Source organism: Camelus ferus, chromosome 35, assembly GCF_009834535.1.
Source record: "Camelus ferus isolate YT-003-E chromosome 35, BCGSAC_Cfer_1.0, whole genome shotgun sequence".
NCBI lineage: Eukaryota > Metazoa > Chordata > Mammalia > Artiodactyla > Camelidae > Camelus > Camelus ferus.
In genome coordinates, this window is record NC_045730.1 from 13,940,730 (window position 1) to 13,960,330 (window position 19,601).

Consider the following 19,601-nt stretch of genomic DNA (forward strand, 5'->3'; position numbering starts at 1 on the left):
AATATAGTAACGGGTTTTTCCTAACTACCCAATCCATTTATTCATTTCTTTATGCTCAGTTACTATTCCTTCTTTTCTCCATTTAGACCCAAAGTTTTCCACCATTGGAAGGGAGTTTATGTTCAGCCACTGTGCTGGTTTAGATTGTAGACTACAATACTAGATGAGCAAGTGTCTCTCCCTTGGTCCACTGTTACTCATGGAAGGCAGGGTTACATAGGTGCACATACTCAGTCCATCACATCAACCCATCTCTGCATTGCTCCAGCCCTTCAGTGTCCACTCACTTCGTGGAACCAGGTGGCCACCTAAAGTGAGCACCCTGGGATACCCACTGACCAGCTCAAATTACTTACACTCCTGGTAGGGGGTTTTTCTGATGGTCATTGATTGACATGTCTTACTTTAATGCACCCTTCAAATTTCCATGGTGATTTCTACAGGATTCTCCCCAACCCAAGCATCCTTTAATAGGCCAGTTGTCCATTGCCTGTCTGCTAACCTCATAGACAGGCCATTGGCCACTGCCCACAAGTTGGTAAAAATCCAAACACAGGAGAAAACATCATGCCTTTCTGTTAGTCTCTGGGCTGACTTATTTTGACTTTCATTGATCAGAGTGTCAGCCTTCCAAACAGGATGCTGTCTGATCACTTTGGAACTGCCATCCATAAAACAAGTAGCTCTTCGTTTAGTCAGTCAAGGGCTGTTTATGGGGAACTGTCCAAGTGGTAATAAAATCCAGCAGAGTCAGTCCCAGGGGAAAAGATTCAACCTACTTGTAGTGTCAAATAAGAATAGTATTCTCCCGCACAAATCATTTCTCTTGTATTTACAGCATTGTTCTTGGCACTGCCCTCACCACAAGAGCATTCTCTGATATCATCCAAAGCATGAGTATTTCATGTTTTCAGATTATTTTATGTCTTAGGGTCAGAGAGTTGCCTCCAAATACTGAATGATAACAACCTAGTAATCACCATCTTCCTCCACACACACACTTCCTATCGGTTCTCTTTGCTTTAGTGTTTTACTTCACAGCTCTCATGACTGTCTAATATGACACATATTTTACTTAGTCATTCTGTATTCATTAATCTCCTCCCAACCTGTGCTGGAATGTAAATTTCATAAGGGGAGGGATGAGTGTGTGTGTATTACTGTTTTATCCTCATTGCCTAAAATGATGCCTGGCACATCACAGGCCCTCAGAAACATCTGTTACGTGAATGAATTTACAAGGGGACAGATCAACACAACATAACATAATACTTAGCCTAGATAGAAATCTCAGGATATAAATATAACAGGATATGATAAAGATGGTATAAATCAGTGAAGAGAGGAATAGTCAAAAAATGTTGTTGAGACAATTAATAAGTCAATAAGTTAGATAAGATACTCTCTTTTAATCTTATAGTTAAAAAGTCCAGATGCATGCAGGAGAAAACTATAAAATGAAATAATAGGACTGAAACTCTGTTAGATATTAGTGTGTGAAAGAACTTTCTAAGCATAAAAGCGATTAGAGGAGTCACAAAGTCTTAATTATTTATTTATTTATTTATTTTATTAAAGTATAGTTGATTTACATTTCAGGTGTACAGCAAAGTGATTCATATATATATATCTATATATCTCGACTCTTTTTCAGATTCTTTTCCATTATAGGTTATTATGAGATGCTGATGGACAAAATTTTTAAAACAAATGATTTAAAATGTATAATTATCAATAGTCTTAAAACTAAAAGGCTAATGTCAAATAAGAATAAGTAGTTGTAACACCTATGACAGACTAAAGATTATCCTTATAGTTCACTGTGTGTGTGTGTATGTGTATATATATATATATATATATATATATATATATATATATATATATATAAATAGTCATATATATAGTTCATTGTATTTGTGTGTATATTTGGATATATGTATGTGTGTGACTGCATAAAATTTTAAAGAAAATGTACCATATATTAACAGTAGTAATAAGTGTATGGTGTGATTGTAGGTAACTTTTAATGCTCATTTTAAAATTTTTCTATATTTTCTAAATATTTTGTAACAACTAGGTATTGTTTTTATAAGCAGACAAGAAAGTAGGTCTCAATGAGAATAGTCTCCAAGATATTGCAGAAGTGTCCCAAGCAGAAGTGTGAATGATATTTAAAAAAAAAGCATGTAGTTTCCAAGGTCTATGGTGCATGCTGTGGTTCTCACCAAAAGTGCTAAAAAGCATGCAGACCACAATGTGAACAGATCACATGTTCTATAAAAGAACTCTGCACACTTGCAGGGAATCTCAATAGGCAGAGGTACGTGACTATAGTGCTCAGAGGATGTCAGCCATTGTGGACAGAAACTCATTTCTGTAAATCCTGATGGGTTCTCAGCCTGCCTGATGAGCCAAGAGGGGGAAAACCCCATTTCCTCATAAAAATCAGGGAAACAAAGCATAGTGCCAACCCCAAAAATAACAGTGATGGAGGCTTATGGATGTGACAGTAACAACTAAAGCCAAGGGCGGCCTCTAATCTTCACAGATTAATGGACTTCCCTGAAGTAATAAAATTTCCCACTATCTGTATTGTATTTTTATTTTCCAATAAGAGAAACTAAGGGAAAAGTAATATTCACACTACATCAACACTGTCTTTGAAACTCTGAAGTCCATTGTTTCTCTTGTGTATCTGATGGTGCATGTGAAGGCTCTGAATTTCTTTTCACATCATTAAGGAACACAGCCCTTTTGTAGAGAGCTGTGTCTGTCTAAAAATAGGCCTGTTTTCAAATATGAACTAAAACTCCTACAGCTTGAATTAAACATATCCTTTCAAATCAGAATGGTTGGGAGTGGTGTGATTTGTTTACATGAGACCACAGAATTCTGGCTTTGACTGCTTGTTACAAAATCTAAATAGGAAATTGGCTGAACTTTACATTTACAATGAGAAAATTTTTCTAAATTGTTCATAGACTTGTATTTTCTATATGCAAATGCAAAGTTTCTCAAAACATGAGTCTTGCCTTCTTCTTGGTAAATCCCACCACCCATCCTCCTTGACGATGTGACCCAGAAGTCTCGAACTACTTCCGAGAAGACCTCTGTTCCCTGTGACTTTCACACGCTGTCTCCACTGTCTGGGGTGAATGGACTCTGTATGAAGATGGCCAGAGTTTGTATCTTGTTGGTCCTCTTGCTAACATCTGACCCCAAATTCAAATTTAGTAAACACACCGGCATTGAATGTCTGTGACACACTTAGATTATACCCAATCCACTCTTAGGACTAGAAAGGAAAAGTTGGTGCCAGTTCTTGAATATTCAGCTTTCTGAATAATCTCCTAAGCCTCTTTTGTGGTTTTACTTGTGATGATTCTATTTCTCTGCTTCTTTTAATAGGATTCTTTCCCATATTTTATTTGTGTTTGACATTATATGAAGTAGTGGCTTTTTCTTTTAATAATATCCTGTAAACAAACTGTAAAAACCCAAAGCATGATTGACTTCAGGTAAAACAATAAGCCCAAACCATGGCTTCTCAGCACCCACACACCTTGCAGAGGTAGTAAGAAAATCTCAAGATTCTTCATGGGTATGGATTATTTCCTCCTCACATCCTCCTAGATGAACATCCTAACAAAAAACTATTCTAGGAAGATCATTTGGGAGAATAGCTTTTCTGGTGCTTCTCAAAAGTCCAGGCTGAATTTTCCCCCAGCTTTCCTTTCCTGCTCTTCATTTAGAATAAGAACATGTCTTTCTTTTGTAGCAAAACAAATAAACAGAAAACAACAGCAAACTGTCAGCAATGACATTGTGCAACAGACTCCAGGCTTTTTCTTTTTCCTTATGTTCTCTGAAGAGAAAATGATTACACTGTGGCTTGCCATTGATTGACTAAAATCATCCAGCTCTAGAGAGAAAGTGCAGCACAGAAACCATAGCAACCTCCATGAAAATGATTCCCATAATGACACGCTTTCAGAGTATCCAGGCTTCCAGGTGGCAATTGCTCACCATTTTTGCCTGCGTGGCTGGGTCATCCACCGTGAAATCGGTTGGGATTCACTTGTGAAGGCCATTCTGATTATGAAAGGGGAGCTCATATTGGCTGCTTAGATGTGGCAACAGAAAGATTCATTTTTGATGTACTGAACTTGATGTATTGATCAAGGAGGAATCATCTACACTCACATTACTACATTAGGAATCCATATGCATCTTGTCTTTGTCTGCCTGGGCTACTATAACAAAAAAAAAAATCCCAGAATGGGTGACTCAAGTAATGGATATTTACTATTTATTTCTCACAGTTCTGGAAGCTGGGAAGTCCAAGACCAAGGAACTGAAAGATTTGGTGCCTGGTGAGGACTACTTGCTGTGTCCTCATGTGGCAGAAAGGGTGAGGGAGCTCTTTGAAGGTCTCTTTTTATAAAGGCACTAATCCCATTCATGAGGACTCCACCCTCATGACTTAACCACCTCTCAAAGTTACCACCTCCAAATACCATCACACTGGGGGTTAAGTTTCAACATATGAATCTGGGAGTAAATAAACATTCAATGAACAGCATATTTGCAACCATTAATTGAGCTTTAATTTCACTTAATCAACTAGATGTTAGTCTCATTTCAGACTCTGAAGAGTTGCCTGCATTCTGTGGACCACAGATAGCTCTCTCATTGGGGATGGTTCTTCAAGCAGAATAATCGAGAGCAGGAATATTGAAATTTGCCAGTGGCATTCCAACAGTTTATTTTATGAAGACATCTATTTCACTGCCAACCATAAACTCAAAAGATGAAAGACTGCAACTCTAAAATGAAAACTTCAATAGCAGTGAAATCACCTTTCCCCACAAGGGAAAAGCTTAGAAATAATAATCTTTCTTTACTTAAATCAGGGGATTTTTTTTTCACCATTTGGAATAATCTTTCTTACCACATTTGCAAAAAACCAAAACAAAACAAAACAAAACCCATATTTAATACATACAGAGCCAAAAGAATACACAGTCTTTCAACATTGTCTCCCTGGTATTTAAGAATTTGTTGATGTATGATGCAGCCAACTATTAGAGGCAAACGTTGGAAATACCTTACAGATTATTTTAAATGCAGGCTTTTGTTTACTGAGAAGAATCAAAAGGTATCTTATCCAAACTTTACTGTGCTACTTAACTTTGCATTTTAACATTGTTCTAAAGAAGACATTTATTCATTCTTTCTTTTTCTTTAATCCAGCAAATAATATTGAATGTCTAGCATGTGGCAAATACTTTGGTGGGCTTGGGGACAATCAAGATAAAAATTACCTTTCTTCAGGAAGCCTACAGTCTAGAAACCTTCAAGTTACTGCCAGTAAAGAAATCAATGGATATCTAAAGGTTTTTAGGATATTTGAAGAAGGAAGATGGCTTCCAGACACCTTACTTGTTTTCTCTGAAGCTTTTCTTTTTTTATAGGCTGCTTAAGTTTTATGCACTAATCTTTTGTTAAAGCTACTCTTGAACAAAGGGATAGTAATAACCTCCTGTTTGATAATGAAAAGCGTGCCTCAGTCTAAGATTTCTGTAGGCTGTGGTTAGATTGGAAAGAGCTAGGCTTTGGACCATGATTAAATGAGGATACAGAGGCAAGAAAGTAACAGAGATTGTAAACAGCATATCACAACATCTGGAAACTGAATTTTGAGTCATTTCCATATAATTTTTATTTATCTATGACTGTTTCCATGTCTCTAAGTCTTCTGCCTCAGCAAGACTTTACCTTCTGGGTGGACAAACTACATCTTAAACCACTTTTCTAAATCCATAGTACATAATGGAGCTTAATACATACTTATGACATGACTCCCATCATATAAACTATGATTTAAATGAATGGAACAATCAGAAACATATTGAGTCCAATGTATGACTTCAGAAGATTGTCACAACTTATTATTTTGAGAGTTTGTATCAGTTTCAAACTTGAAGTTGGGTGTTAGTCATCATTTACATCCACTTTGGGGTTATGTAAGGCTATTTCTTGAAACCAGATATAATGGTGAATACTGTAAGTTTGCATTTCACATTCTCCTTTTAAAGAACTAATTTAGCTTATCTCTCAGAAACAGGTTTGATTAATTTAAATCATGCCCTTGGACAGCGACTTTTCAGAATGAAAGCCTGCTGTGGCTTGTAAGCTGTGAGCCAATGAGGCAAAATCAAAAACAAGCCATGGAGTCAGCAGAATCCCTGCCACTTTCCAAGGGCTTGACCTCTCATGTTGTCTAGTTAATGTCTAATTCTTTATCATCATTAATTATTGGTTTTTAACATGATAGGTAAAATGTGCGGGATTGTGAAAAAGGGATATACTTTTAAGTTTTTATGTGAAGGGTTTTTCAGAAAACCAAGTATATCGCTAGGCAAGAATTCATGTAGGGAGCCTCACCACTCATCTCTCCCTCTGAGGTGAGCAGTATATGTGGGGGATGGAGGAATGAATTGTTTAGTTAATGCTCACTGGCTGGCAGATTATTACAGCTGAAGTCATAATAGAGATGGTTTTGCTTATATAAGAAAGGTTATATTATCTGTACTATTGAAGACAAAAAGGCATGGAAAATGAAAAAATTACTGTCAACTTACATTGAAATGCAACTAGATAGAGTTTTGATGAGTCAGAATTTTTTAAAAGGCCTTGTGTGTGCATCCATCATGATGATGATGAAAAAAATTATTTTTGTACCTACCCTGTCTGTAATGTGCAAAGAACTGATTTGGTAGTTGCTCTTTCTTGGACCCTGTGGGTGTTACAGAAGTCTGAATAGCAATTCCACATTATTTAGTTCCTGTACCTACCACTTATGTTTACATGACTAGATATTCATTGACTGGACGCTGCTCTCCGGAGGGCAAGCACTGAGTCTGAATCCATCCAAATCCATTTAAAACATGGATGAGAGTCAAGCCAATCTGGTTTTTAATCCTGGCTCTGCCACCTACTTGCTTTGTGTCACTGTACAAGTTACCTACCTTCTGCAAAGACAAGAATAAGCACCTAGGAAATGGTAGTCATTGTACGATTTTGTTAACATGGTGGAATGGTTTTAGGATGGTGTGGGGGCAGTTGAGAAATGGAGTCATGGAGGTGGGGAAAGGACAGCATTTAATCTGCTCTAGGTAAGAGGTATTATGATTTTGTGTAATGGTTTTAACTACCAGTCCCTGGTTCCACTACATCAAGAGAAACTTAGAGATTATTTTTAGTGTAGACTTCTAATCCTATGCCTTGACCCTCTCTGCAGAACTATTTTCTTTACTCACCAGCTCATAAATGAAATTGAACAAACAAACTAGAAAACAACAACAGCAACAACAACAAAACCAAATTACCCCAGTAGTTTGGGGTTAACTTTATGTCACTTCTCAGTAATAGTTTTCACTATAATTTAACCACTTGGGATAAAACCAAACAAAACTCTTGCTTACAGCACAGGCACATAATCACTAAAGTCAGAGGATAAAAAAGATGTCTGGTAGCACTACCACTACTTGAGATTGCTCTATAAATATTAGCATTGGCTAGTAAAGAATGAGAATAGTGTATAAGCTGGAATTCAGACACCAAATTTTCATTATTTGCAGTTGATATGATTATCTAGAAAGCTCAAGAAAATAAAGGGGGAAATATGCTAGAATTAAGAAAAGAATTAAGAGAAGAGAATTCTATATTTAAAATATAAATATATAACATTGATTAAACTTCCCTATATGTGGACAACAGCCAGTTAAAATATACAAGGGGGAAAGTCCTAATTCCTTATAATGAAAAAACAAATGAAAAAAATCAATTTAACAATAAAGATAGAAGAGTCACTATAAGAAAATTTAAAACACACTGAGATAATTCATAAAATACTTTGAGCAGCTGGAAAGTACACCAATTTCCTGGAATACAATGAAGATATTAAATATCATTAAAGTAATTTTAAGCCTAAAAAAATTCTACTAATACCCAATAGGTATTTGCTATTATTTTATTTAAACTGCTTGCTCTGATATGTATAAGTGAAACTGGTTTGTACTTTCTCTTTTTGAACCATCGGGAAAGATAATGAGGGCAAATGACCACAACAATTTAGAACAAATAAGGTGGTAGCAAAGAAAAAATTATACAAATTATTAAAAACTTGTTTTAAAAATATAAACAATATGCTACTGGATCAAAAATAGACTTCCAAGTAAACATAACAGGATGGAACATCTTGGAATAGATCCTGATACTTAGAATCTGGCAAAGCCCATTATTTCGAATAGGTCAGAAAATAAACTAGTATTTAATAAATTATGCTGGAACAAATGGTCATTTTATTTGGGAAAAACAGTTTGACCCCTGCCTCAGCCCTTGTATACCTGGAAAAACAGTGACAAAAATACAAGCTGACTTGCTGTGTGCTGGGCCCAATTCTAAGCACTTTGTGTATAGTAACTAACTTAACCCACACAACAACCCATGAGGTAGTTACTATAATTATCCCCATTCCTCCAATAAGAAGATGGAGACACAGAAAGGTTGAGTAACTTGCCCGAGATCCTACAGCTATTAAACAGGCAGAGGAGCCTTCACACTCAGATAATCTGGCTCAAGTCAGAACTCAGCCTCTACACCGAACTCTCTTCCTACTGTGCCATTCTTTTAGTTTACCACCAGAGTCTACTAAGTACTATTGTATTTAACTTTGCCCATTGGTATTTATTCAGAGGTGAACATTGTTTTTAGTTTTCCTTTTTGCACTGCTTTTGTCCTGATTTTGATATGACTGCTATTTTGGCTTCATGAAAAAGAACTTGGAAGCTTTCCATCATTCTGTTCTAGAGCACTTTCAATGTCAGAGAAGCATCTTTTAGTTGAATAAATGGAAAGTCTCACAGAGTCATTCCTTGTGTTAAGATCCTAAGAGGTGTTTCCATGAACATGATTCATGCCCAAGGGGAAGGGCGGGGCAATGGGATGGTCACATGGCTTCCCCTTTCTGGTGGTTGTGCTGTTGGAACATGAAACTGAACGGACCCTCTGACAGGAGGGCAGAGGACTGAAAATCAGAGAACTGTGTTCACTGTGCTGTCCCCTGAGTCTGGGTGCAGCCTCATGATCAACGGCAACACTCCCTGGTGCACATCTCCTGCTGAAGTCACTCCTCTGGAGTTAAGGGGAGGGGATCCTGCCAGGGCGCAGGCACGATCAGACCCATACTTAGAAGGAGGTGCAGCTGAGTCAACCGGCCTTCATGACTCCTGCGGTCTGCTAATCAGAGGTCTATTATGAGGGACTGTGGCTGAGCCATCACTCTGGCAACTCTGAACTGTGTGCAAAACAATGCCCATCCCAGAAAGGTTCTTCCTGAGAAATAATCAGTGGATTGTGCAAAAAAACTTCTCCAGTGGACTAAAGCGTTGCCCCCAAAACTGGTTCTTTGGACACATTTCTCACTGATCAATGGCAAAAGGCATAGAAGGGTACAACCAATCATATCATTTTAACCCCAGAGAACTTATTCCTCATCCATCCATTTTACAGATGAGGAAACTGAGGTCCAGAAAGTTGAAATAACTTTCTTAAGGTTTCTCAGTTTTCAGTGACTAAATGAAGTTTCAAAACTAGATTTCCTGGCTTTGAGCCTTCCCTCTTCACTACTCTGTCTCTTATTCCACCAGTGAATGGAATTGAATATTCTAGACAAGAACCCTTGTGTTCGGCTGTACAATTCCAGGGGGTGGCATTCACTAAGATACAGAGGATGGGTACCACTGCCTCGTACTCATGGCCCTTGACTTGGATCAGGTCAGTGACAGCCCTGGTGAAGGTGGGGTGATATCTGTCTTCTAATTTTTGCTCTTATGGGAGTTCTTTTGAGAATACAGTTCCCTCCCTACAGTAACTCAAGATGAACTAAGCTGAAAAAGCTTCACTGGCTGCCGGAAAAGTCATCCTTTTCCTTAGAATATAATACATTCTTTTAAGAAAATTATTATTGAAGAATAGTGGATTTATGATATTATATTAGCTGCAGGCATACAGCATAGTAATTCAGTTATTTTTTTCTGATTATATTCTATTATAGGTCATTACAAGACATTGAAGAGAATTCCCTGTGCTGAGCAGCAAATAGAACATAATTCATTCTTACCAGTGCTATCATGGGGCCTAATTCAGGCCTCCTGAGGGTGAATTATTTTGCAAAATCCTTGGTTCTTTGTGCAAAGAAATTTTTGGCTGTTTCATACTACAGGCCATCAGACAGTCGGGTACGTCTGCATCTCTGCAGTGACAGGCTCAAGCTGACAGCACCCTCAGTATAATAATGAAGTTGATTCTCTACAAGGAGAGTACCCAGTAAAAGAGGGTTCTTATGAGTCAGTGTGGAAAAAATAGAACAAAGTGTTCAGGGAATCTGACTTCTTATCTGACTCCAGGACATACCAGCTGGGTGGTTGGGAAAGTTATTTCATCTCTCCAGACCTCATTTTCTCAACTCTAGATCAATAAAATCAGACCCACTATGCATTGATTCCTTCCTACAGTAAATATATGACTTACATGGCACTTTTCCTGTGGTATCTCATTCTCCAGAGACATCCACGTCAGCCAGGGGTGTGAGCACCTAGACATCTAATTTCCTATCACTCCGAATGAACAATTTTCTCAATGGTTGTATCAGCTCTTGTCCTCTGAATTTGTGGAGGGTCAGCCCCCAGGATCCATGTGATCAGACCAGATAAGTCACAGGTACAGCTTGGAAGGATGATGAGAACACACCTGGAGGTCTGTTTATGCCTCCAGGTATAGGACACGGGAATGATGGCCACCTGCAGGGACCAGAGTGGCACTGTAAAACCTCTTCACCTGGAACGTGCCTCACTCTACCCTGTAGTGATACCAGGAGGGATGGGACCTTGAGCACGGATTCAGTCATCGAGAATGCCCTGAGGTGGGTGGGGTGAGGTGGCATGTGAAACCTTGAGGACCAGTACCAAGGCCATCAGGGTCCCACCCTAGCACAAGCAGAGCAGTCACTGAAGGGACTGGGGGTTCCTGAAGTGAGAAAGCTCCAAAAATCCACATTTCAGAATCCCCCCGGAACTGGGAAGAATTTCAGATGCCCCTGACTGAACAGGCAGAACTGGCCCCAATTACCTCCTCTCATAGAAAAAGCTTCCCTGCCATCTGCACATATTAATTTACAAATTTCAGGTTGACTGGGCAATCTGAATAGTGGTTTCCCTCCTCCCCTTCACACACCCGAGGCAACAGCTGAAGGCACTTCCTGCTCAACTGTGTGCCAGAGTTTGAGAGATGCAAGTGGTGTGACTTCTGTTTCTGTATGATTTCTGCCCGCTCGGCTGCCCTGAGCTCATCAGGAACCAGAACCTTCCAGGGGTATTGAACAGATAATGCCAACTCATCCTCATTTTTCAGTTTCCATTTTCATTGATTCAAGACTAAGAGTTTCTTCCTCTTCACCTCCATGCCTTGAGTGGCTACTCTCAACAAATTAGGTGAAGGATAAAAGGTAAGATACAGGCAAACACAGCTATATGAAAGGAGGGGGAAAAAAATCCATGGACTAAAAAGTAAATACGGCTTCACATAATTTTCTTCTCTCATCAGCCATCCACAAAGAAGTAAGAGAAGGCAATACGAAAGCTTTATGATTTAACTGAAAGGTTACTCTGTAATGTGTCAAACCTGGGAGAGCAAACAGCATATGTGTACTCAAAAGCCATTTCCCTTTGACTGCAGTTTCCCCCTCTATTACTCGTATTGCTAAAGATGAGTTTTTATGACAGCTTTTCTCTCCTAAACCACATACTGAAATTGGAAAACCCTGGTAAGATCCAATTAGAGTTTCCGACAATGTTGTATTCCCTTAGGATGAGCCCACATGTGAATGACGGAAAAAGGATAAAATAAATGCAACAAACCTTTCAACTCAGACTTTGTTTCTGTGTTCCTAGGGGGACAGAGTGTGTTGCTTTGAACCAAGGGTTTCTGTGGAGTAAATTCTTGAGTTGCACGTGAGCGAGAAGCAGGAGGTAAGGTAGTAGCTATTAATTCAAAGTGATGGGAAATGAGGGCTCATGCTGACAGTTAGCTATCTCCATGACATTTTCACTAGTGTTAAAATCAGGCTAAGTTATGAATCTCTTGATGGGAATTTTACCCACTGAATAATGCTGAATTAAGAGCTGTAAAGGGTACGCACAGGCAAAACTCAGTCATTAGTTCTGCTCCCCCTACTAAGAGTTAAAAGATTTCTGCTTGAGGAAAGTTTCTCTCTCCTTCATAGAGCAAGATCCGAGATATAAAACAGACTATAATCAAGGCACTGGGATATCAAGGAATATCTTCAAAAATTACAGAATGAATATTTTTCTTCTTCTGGGATAGCTGGATTTAGCTTTCTTTACCTCCCCACTGGCGGTGGACTACTGGGAACAGGATTAGAGTGGCTGTGGGCTGGGATCTGTCCTACGTCACTTTGGTAGTAGCAGGTACTGGGCTGGAAGGCACAAGTCTGGAGCCCTGAAATATTACAGGGCTGGCCACGGGTCCTTTCCAGGGAACTGGAGAGGTGTTTCATTCATTTGAAAAATGATGTACTGAGGGGTTGCTATGTATCAGGCACCTTTCCAGACGGCTGGGATACATCAGTGGACTAAGCATCACTGTCTTTGTGGAGCATACGTTCTAGTGGGAGGAGGGGTTTGGGATCTCCAAAAATACACTTCTCTTTGATGGTGAGAGCTAGGGACCAAATTGTATCCCCCACTAAATTCATATGTAGAAGCCCCAACCCCCATTGTGACGGTATTTGGAGATATATGGGGTCTTTAGGAGGTAATTAAGGTTGAATGAGGTCCTAAAGGTTGGCCCTAATCCAATCAGACTGATGATCCTGTAGGAAGAGGAAGAGAGAGAGGTCTTTCCACACCTGTGCACCAAGGAAAGGCCGTGTGAGGACCTCGTGAGAAGGTGGTCATCTACCCACCAGGAGGGGAGCTCTCACCAGAAACTGAATTAGCTAGAACCATGGACTTCTAGTCTCCAGAACTGTAAGCAAATAAATTTCTGTTGTTTACCCACTCCAGTCTGTGGTGTTTTGTGATGGCGGCCCTAGCAGACTAACCCAGGGATCGAGCCTGCAGAGGGGTCTGCCCCTCATCCCCTCCCCTCAGCAGCAGGCCCACTGCCCAGTCTTCAGGAGTGAGGCAGCCACTCATCTTAGCAAGCATTTCAATTAATTAGCCACATTAAAATAAAAACAAAACACCCATGTGCCAGGACAAAGCCAAACATAAAAGAGGCGATAAAGAGCATGGGAGCTAATCAGTGGAAGTTCTGTGCAGCTCTTTGCCTCCCTGTCTATTAGGACAGGAAAGCAGCAGGGGGCCTGCCTGTTATCCCCCAAACACAGCATCACAGTAAGTAAAAGCACCTTTGGTTATTCCAAGGTGGGTTTGGCATTTTAAAAACCATCAGCAGCATCATCATCATTATCATCATAGCTATATATTCATTATCTTGTTTTCATAAAAGTCCTAAAAATGAGATGTGAGGGGGGAGGGTGTAGCTCAGTGATAGAGCATGTGCTTAGTATGCACGAGGTCCTGGGTTCCATCCCCAGTACCTCCATTAAAATAAATCAACAAAGCTAATTACCTCACCCACCCCCACCAAAAATAAATGAATAAGGCAACAGACACACTACATTAGGCAGTGAAAAGATTATAAGAAAAAAAATGAGATGCTGTTTTCACCCCTTTTTACGTACAAGGAAAACAAATTTTAGAAAATCTGAGAAGCCTGCCCATTGGCACAGCTAGTGCCTGGCAGTATGTGACTCTGAGCCCCACAGTCAGCTTCCCCATCCTGTTCCACTTCACCCCACTACAAATAAAAGCTGGATCCCACACGCATTACAGTTCCTGTAAATGCTTAACAAATAGAACAAATGCTGTGGCCATTTTTGCTCAGCATTTTCGTAAGGTAAAATAGTCTCAGAATTCACACGTCTGTTACTCACTTTGAAAAGACTAGGCACTCCTGTTTTCCTCTCAGCCCTGAATGACCTGGATGCCACCAGAGACTGCCCTGTGACATCAAAGAAAAAATGAAATATTTTGCCAACAACACCAGGTAAATTTCATCTTCTCCCTTCGGCCTACTCATTTTGCATTGATTTGATCAGTGCCCTCAAAACACAGCAGCCAAAATCCTACAGTGTTTGGGTGGGGAAAAGTCCATTCTGGAGAAGCCGGATTACCCAGATGGAGCAGAGAAATCTGTTACCGGCCTGCAAATATCAACAGCGCATAATTAGCAGCTGCTAAAATAATAGAAGTCAATTGAACAAAAATATGGTATGCTCAGCACTGATTTATTAAATACCTTATGTTTCCAAACATAGCTTTCCACGGGGGCTGAAAAGCCTTTGCAGGGCATTACAGCATGTAACCCTGGGTACAAGACACAGAGAATGGACAGAGGTGGGGTCTTTTTGGTTTGTTTTTGGGGTTTTTTGGGGACAAATTTCTAAAAGGAACTATTACTATGTCCCACAGACAGGCCCAGACATGACTGTATTGCATCTGCCTGATGAAAAAATACATTTGTTAAAAGCAACCTTAAAGTGGGCTGCCACTCTCAAAGGTGTCAGTCACCGTCTCCCTGGGAGACAGCAAAACCCTGCATTTATCTAAATTATCTCAGTAATATGACAGAGTGATTGCTCACTAATGGTCAGTAACAGTTTTCTTTGTCATTTTCCTAGCTATTACCTCCTCCGAATGAACTCCAGAATAAACGGCTCGCCGTCGTGACTAGAATGCTAATTTCCCCCTTATATTTGTGGCTGGTTCTGTAAAACATCTGTGCTTCGTTCTGACATTTCTGACATTTCCATTTTGGGAAAAAGAATACCTGCCCTTGAAAGCCTGATGAACGCAGAGGTACTTCACCTGCAAAGAAAACAATTCCATTTGCGTGTTCCCCGGGTTTTGAATTCTGTAGTTCATCTGATAAAGCATCTAGGGGCTGCTGGAGGTATTTGCAGGGGTGGGTTTCACCTCCCACAGTTTTATACAGCTATGGCTCGGATTTCCAGATTTCAGGTCATCCTCCTTTGGAGAGACCTGTGATGCAGTAAAACCTATTTTTTTTTTTTTTTTTTTTTTTTTTTTTTTTTGCCATTTTGTTTGTTTTATTGACGCCCAGATGCTCAGGTCTTGACCGCGTACCTCGGCAGTGGGTACAGCCTTTCCTTTCGCTGCTGCTTCTTGGTCTTCAGTTTCTCTTCGTGCTTGTTGAGCCGGCGGCGCAGATACAGGGGTTTGTACTTCTTGCCCTTATAGAATTTCCTGATTTAGCGACGCACAGCTGGGAAAGCTCCACCTTCGGGTCCTCCAGTTGTTACAGCAGCCCCTCCTTCTTCTTGCCCCAAAGGTCTCGAGCCTTCATCTTGGCCTGTGCGCAATAAAGGGTCTGGGTCCAACAGCTGGCGAGGCCACCTCCCCCTCCGCCGCTCACCAAGGCCTCCACCGGTGTCACGAGCACGCTGGAGGCCCAGCCCTGAAGTGCCCGTGACGGGACAACCCAGGCCACGCAGGCGCGCCCTCGCACAGGCCTGCTGCGAGCGAGGCCGCCAGCCCCATTCAGCAGACGGGAAAACGAAAGCCCTGGCAGCGCGCGAGCACCTCTCCCAGCCCAGCCCGGCGAGGGGAGAAGGCGGGAGGGCGGCTGGGATGGCCGCACGGCGTCCCATAGGCCGGGATGGCAGATGGGACCTCAGGGCTCGCCCCTCGCCGCCCACCCCAGCCCCGGAGGCCCACAGAGCGCGGATGGGGCCCGATTCCCCGGCCCTCACCATCAAAACCTAATGCTCTTGAGAGTAGATTCAGTGGATATTCTGCTGCAGCCCTGTCCTGTCTGAGTTGTAGGGGTGACTACTGTTTGTTGTATAGGTTTTTCTATCCAATAAAAGCTAGATCAGACTTCAAAAAATTAAAAATCCAAGCCAAAGGGAGAATGGTAAGAAAGCAGAACTTTTTTCTTCCAGTAAATAGCACGGAGGGCTTTTTTTTTTTTTTCTTCTAATAAAGATTTTTAAAGGTCAAAGAACTGACCGTACTAGGGAAAGTAGGTCATTGTGGTTCAAATGGCCACATCACTGGACAATTCAGTAATAGCAACCAAAGCAGCCTGGACTCAGAAGGGTGCAGCAGCCTCTACAGGCAGGACAAGATGGGTCTGCTGTCCCCCACTTCTGTGCAGAACTGTCAGCTCATGAAAGATGCAGTGAAGTGAAGGAAGACACTGTGGAAATAAATATCTGGGGATTTTACCACCCATGCATTTAGATGCAAAGAAAGTGATTCAGCAGAATCCTTTGCAACCCAGCCCCATGGCTTCCCTGGTTGTTTTGACCACCTGTTTACTCACTTAAAAAGCAACCTTGTAACCAATATTTTCTGGGACAGTCTTGACTTGGAAAGATTTGTCCCATAATCCTTGGACATATGCTTGAGAAACTATGGTTACTACACGTGCACTAGCCTAGTATGTGTTCAAACCCAGACTCACTCCCTGTCCTACCTGGTCCAGGTGGCCAGTCACCCTCACTCCCCCGAGGACACAGATTTCCAGCCACCCATTAAAACTGGCAGGCTCCATGCCCCATGGGCATCCCAAGGATATTTTATCCAGAATGACAAACTCAGCTTGTGTTATGGCCTATTAAGTCTCACAAATCAGCAAACTAGTGTTCTTAACTATATGCACCTTTAGGTTAATCTGAGCACACTGTCTTATCTTCTCAGAACAATATGAATCCAACTCTAAGATCATTAATGGATAATGTAGACCTTTAATGAAGTCACAGGAAGGGGCTCACACTGTGATTTACACAGCAATACTTCCTACACTGACCCCTCTTGATTACCTCTCTTCTTTCCTCAAGTTTCCCCATAATGGCAGCTGCTGCCACATCTCCCCGACTCCCTCTCCGTTCCTACCATCCTGCAGCTGCCCTCCAGCCAGATTAGCTCTCAGTCTCCTGCCCTACTCCTACCTCCCACCCCCTCAATTGCCTCTTCGCATTCCAATGTTAACTCCTTAAAACTCTTCAATGGCTAGAGACCAAACTCCATTGTATGGCCTGCTAGGCCATGCAAGCTCCAGACCTGGCTCCTTCGTCCTCCTTTTTCCTCCTTGAACTCTTTGCCCCTGCCACTCTGTAGGGTGGTAGGGACTGCCCCTGGTCAGCCACACTCTCTTCCATCTGGGCAATGGCTCGCACTGTCCTTTTCATCTGAAAAGCCCTCCCCTTCTTCCCTGTGGTTAATTCCTGCTGGTTCCTCAGGGTGCAGCCTAAACATCTCCTCCTGGAAGCCTTCCTTATAAGCGCCAAGACCAGCATTAGGTGGCCTCATGGTAGTTTGTCCTTATCACAACTGCCCTCTAAGTGGGTGTGTGAAGAGCAACTTGAATATAACAGCTTGAGGACGGAGTTGTATCACTGCGTGCATATACACAGGGCCTAAATTGTAGCATGCACTTGGTGATGCTGAATTACTGCAAGAGTGAAAGCTCAAAAGGGCACCCTATGTCCCTGCCTAGCATCTGCCACCTTGGTGGAGAATGGAGCCCATGGGCTTTGGTAGCAGCAGTTGCCATAGAATCCATTCTCTCCTTCCCTTCCAGTCCAAACCCAGCCAATTCTACTTTACTCCCTGGAATGCATCCTCATCTCGGCAGACCTGACACCACTGCAAATCAGGCCTCTACATCCCCTGTGTCAGCTATTCCAACAAGCTCCTAACTGGTCTCTCCATTTCCAATTTCTTCAATTCCTGACCATTTTCAACCCTGCTTTCAGTTTTCCAAAAAGTTAAAACATCAACAATTACTTTGTCATTCTAATTTGGAATACATAAAACCCTCTCCCCAGACTCTCCAAATGACCTACCATCGTATTTGAGTTAAGCCAACTCAGTCTCTGCCATTCAGTCTCTAAACGTCACTCCAAAACCCTTATGTCCCCATCACATTTGTGGTGTGGCTGTCACTTGTTTTGCTTCTGTTGTTGCTTTTGTGAAAACTGCCCTTCTCTCTGCCTCCAATTTTGTGCATCTTTTAAAAATAACCGTAAATCCCACCTTCCTTGTTTAAATTCCATCCCACCCCTTAAGTAAGTTAACCTTACTTAACACTTACTCCATTTGATTTTTTCTCTTCTCCATGCTTTCCTAGCTCAATTTCCATGACAGTTTAGAGCACTTAACATACTGGGTTGTAGTTGCTCCTGTCCATGCAAAACCAACTGAGGTCTTTATCATATCAATACACTAGTTCAAAGCAACATACCTGAAAGTCACTTTTAGGTTAAATGGTTTTGAAGATTTTTCACCCTTGTGAAAGATAAATGGGAGACACCGACCATCACATATGTGCAAAAACAAACTCTGAAAAAACCCACAGAACATTTATACTAATTGCACAGGTCAGCTTTCAATTTTGCCTTATTATAAATATGGACTTTGTTTAGTTCTTTACATGCCTCTTGGACTGGGTAGTAAGTTATTTGACTTACTGTGTGTAACTCATCTGGTGTCTTGGGCAGCACCTGAAGGAAATGACTAATGCTATTAACATTCTCGGCCTTCATAGGGATTAGGGACCACTAGCAGGAGACGCTAGCCTGACCATCACATACAGTTCCAACGTTTAAGAACAAGAAGGTCTACCTTTATCTGGAACACCCAGTGCCACAAATAGATGAGTCCTTGATGCTTCATGAAAGACAGGAGGATGAAGTGAACTACTGTTAACACCTGACCAAATACCTGCAGAGTCTAAGCTTGTAAGAGAATATTCATAACTGATAGCCACTTTTGGTACCAATATAAATTTTACTCTAAGCCTCTAAATATCTTGAAATAATATCAGCTAAAGATGTTTTCCTTCTCACCCTAAGGTATATCCAGAGGGGAGTGACTGTCGTGAAGGCACGCAACCAAGCTCTAGAGTAATGTTCATTTAGCTAGAAGAAAGTAAATCCCAGTGCCATGGTATCTGAAGAAATATCATGCAGAAGAAAGAGAGAGAAAAAATGTTCCTCTTTGTTATTTAAGAAGGTGAAAGTAGAATCAATATGTGAACAACATTACACAGTAGCAGAGAAATCCATGTGAGACAGAGTGTGTGTGTGTGCGCAAGCAAGTGAGAGATCTGGTGGGGGGAGATGGGGAAAAAGAGACAAAGAAAGAAATTGAGGAGATAGGAAAATAGAAAGAGATGAGAAAAATAGTCCTATTTTCAGACTTTCTGCACAGGAATTTAAAAAAGTGATTCCTCCAGTTAGTAAGAGATCACACTAGATGACATTTAATGACCTTTCCAACCCCCAGTTCCATGATTCCATGTCTAGATGCTCATTCTATTCAGAAGGAAATGAAATGATCGGCAGAAATAATGACTCAGCTCTAAATGTAATCTTAACAGCTATTTTTTGTCATAGCTATTCAACCTCTAGCTTCTCAAAAAAA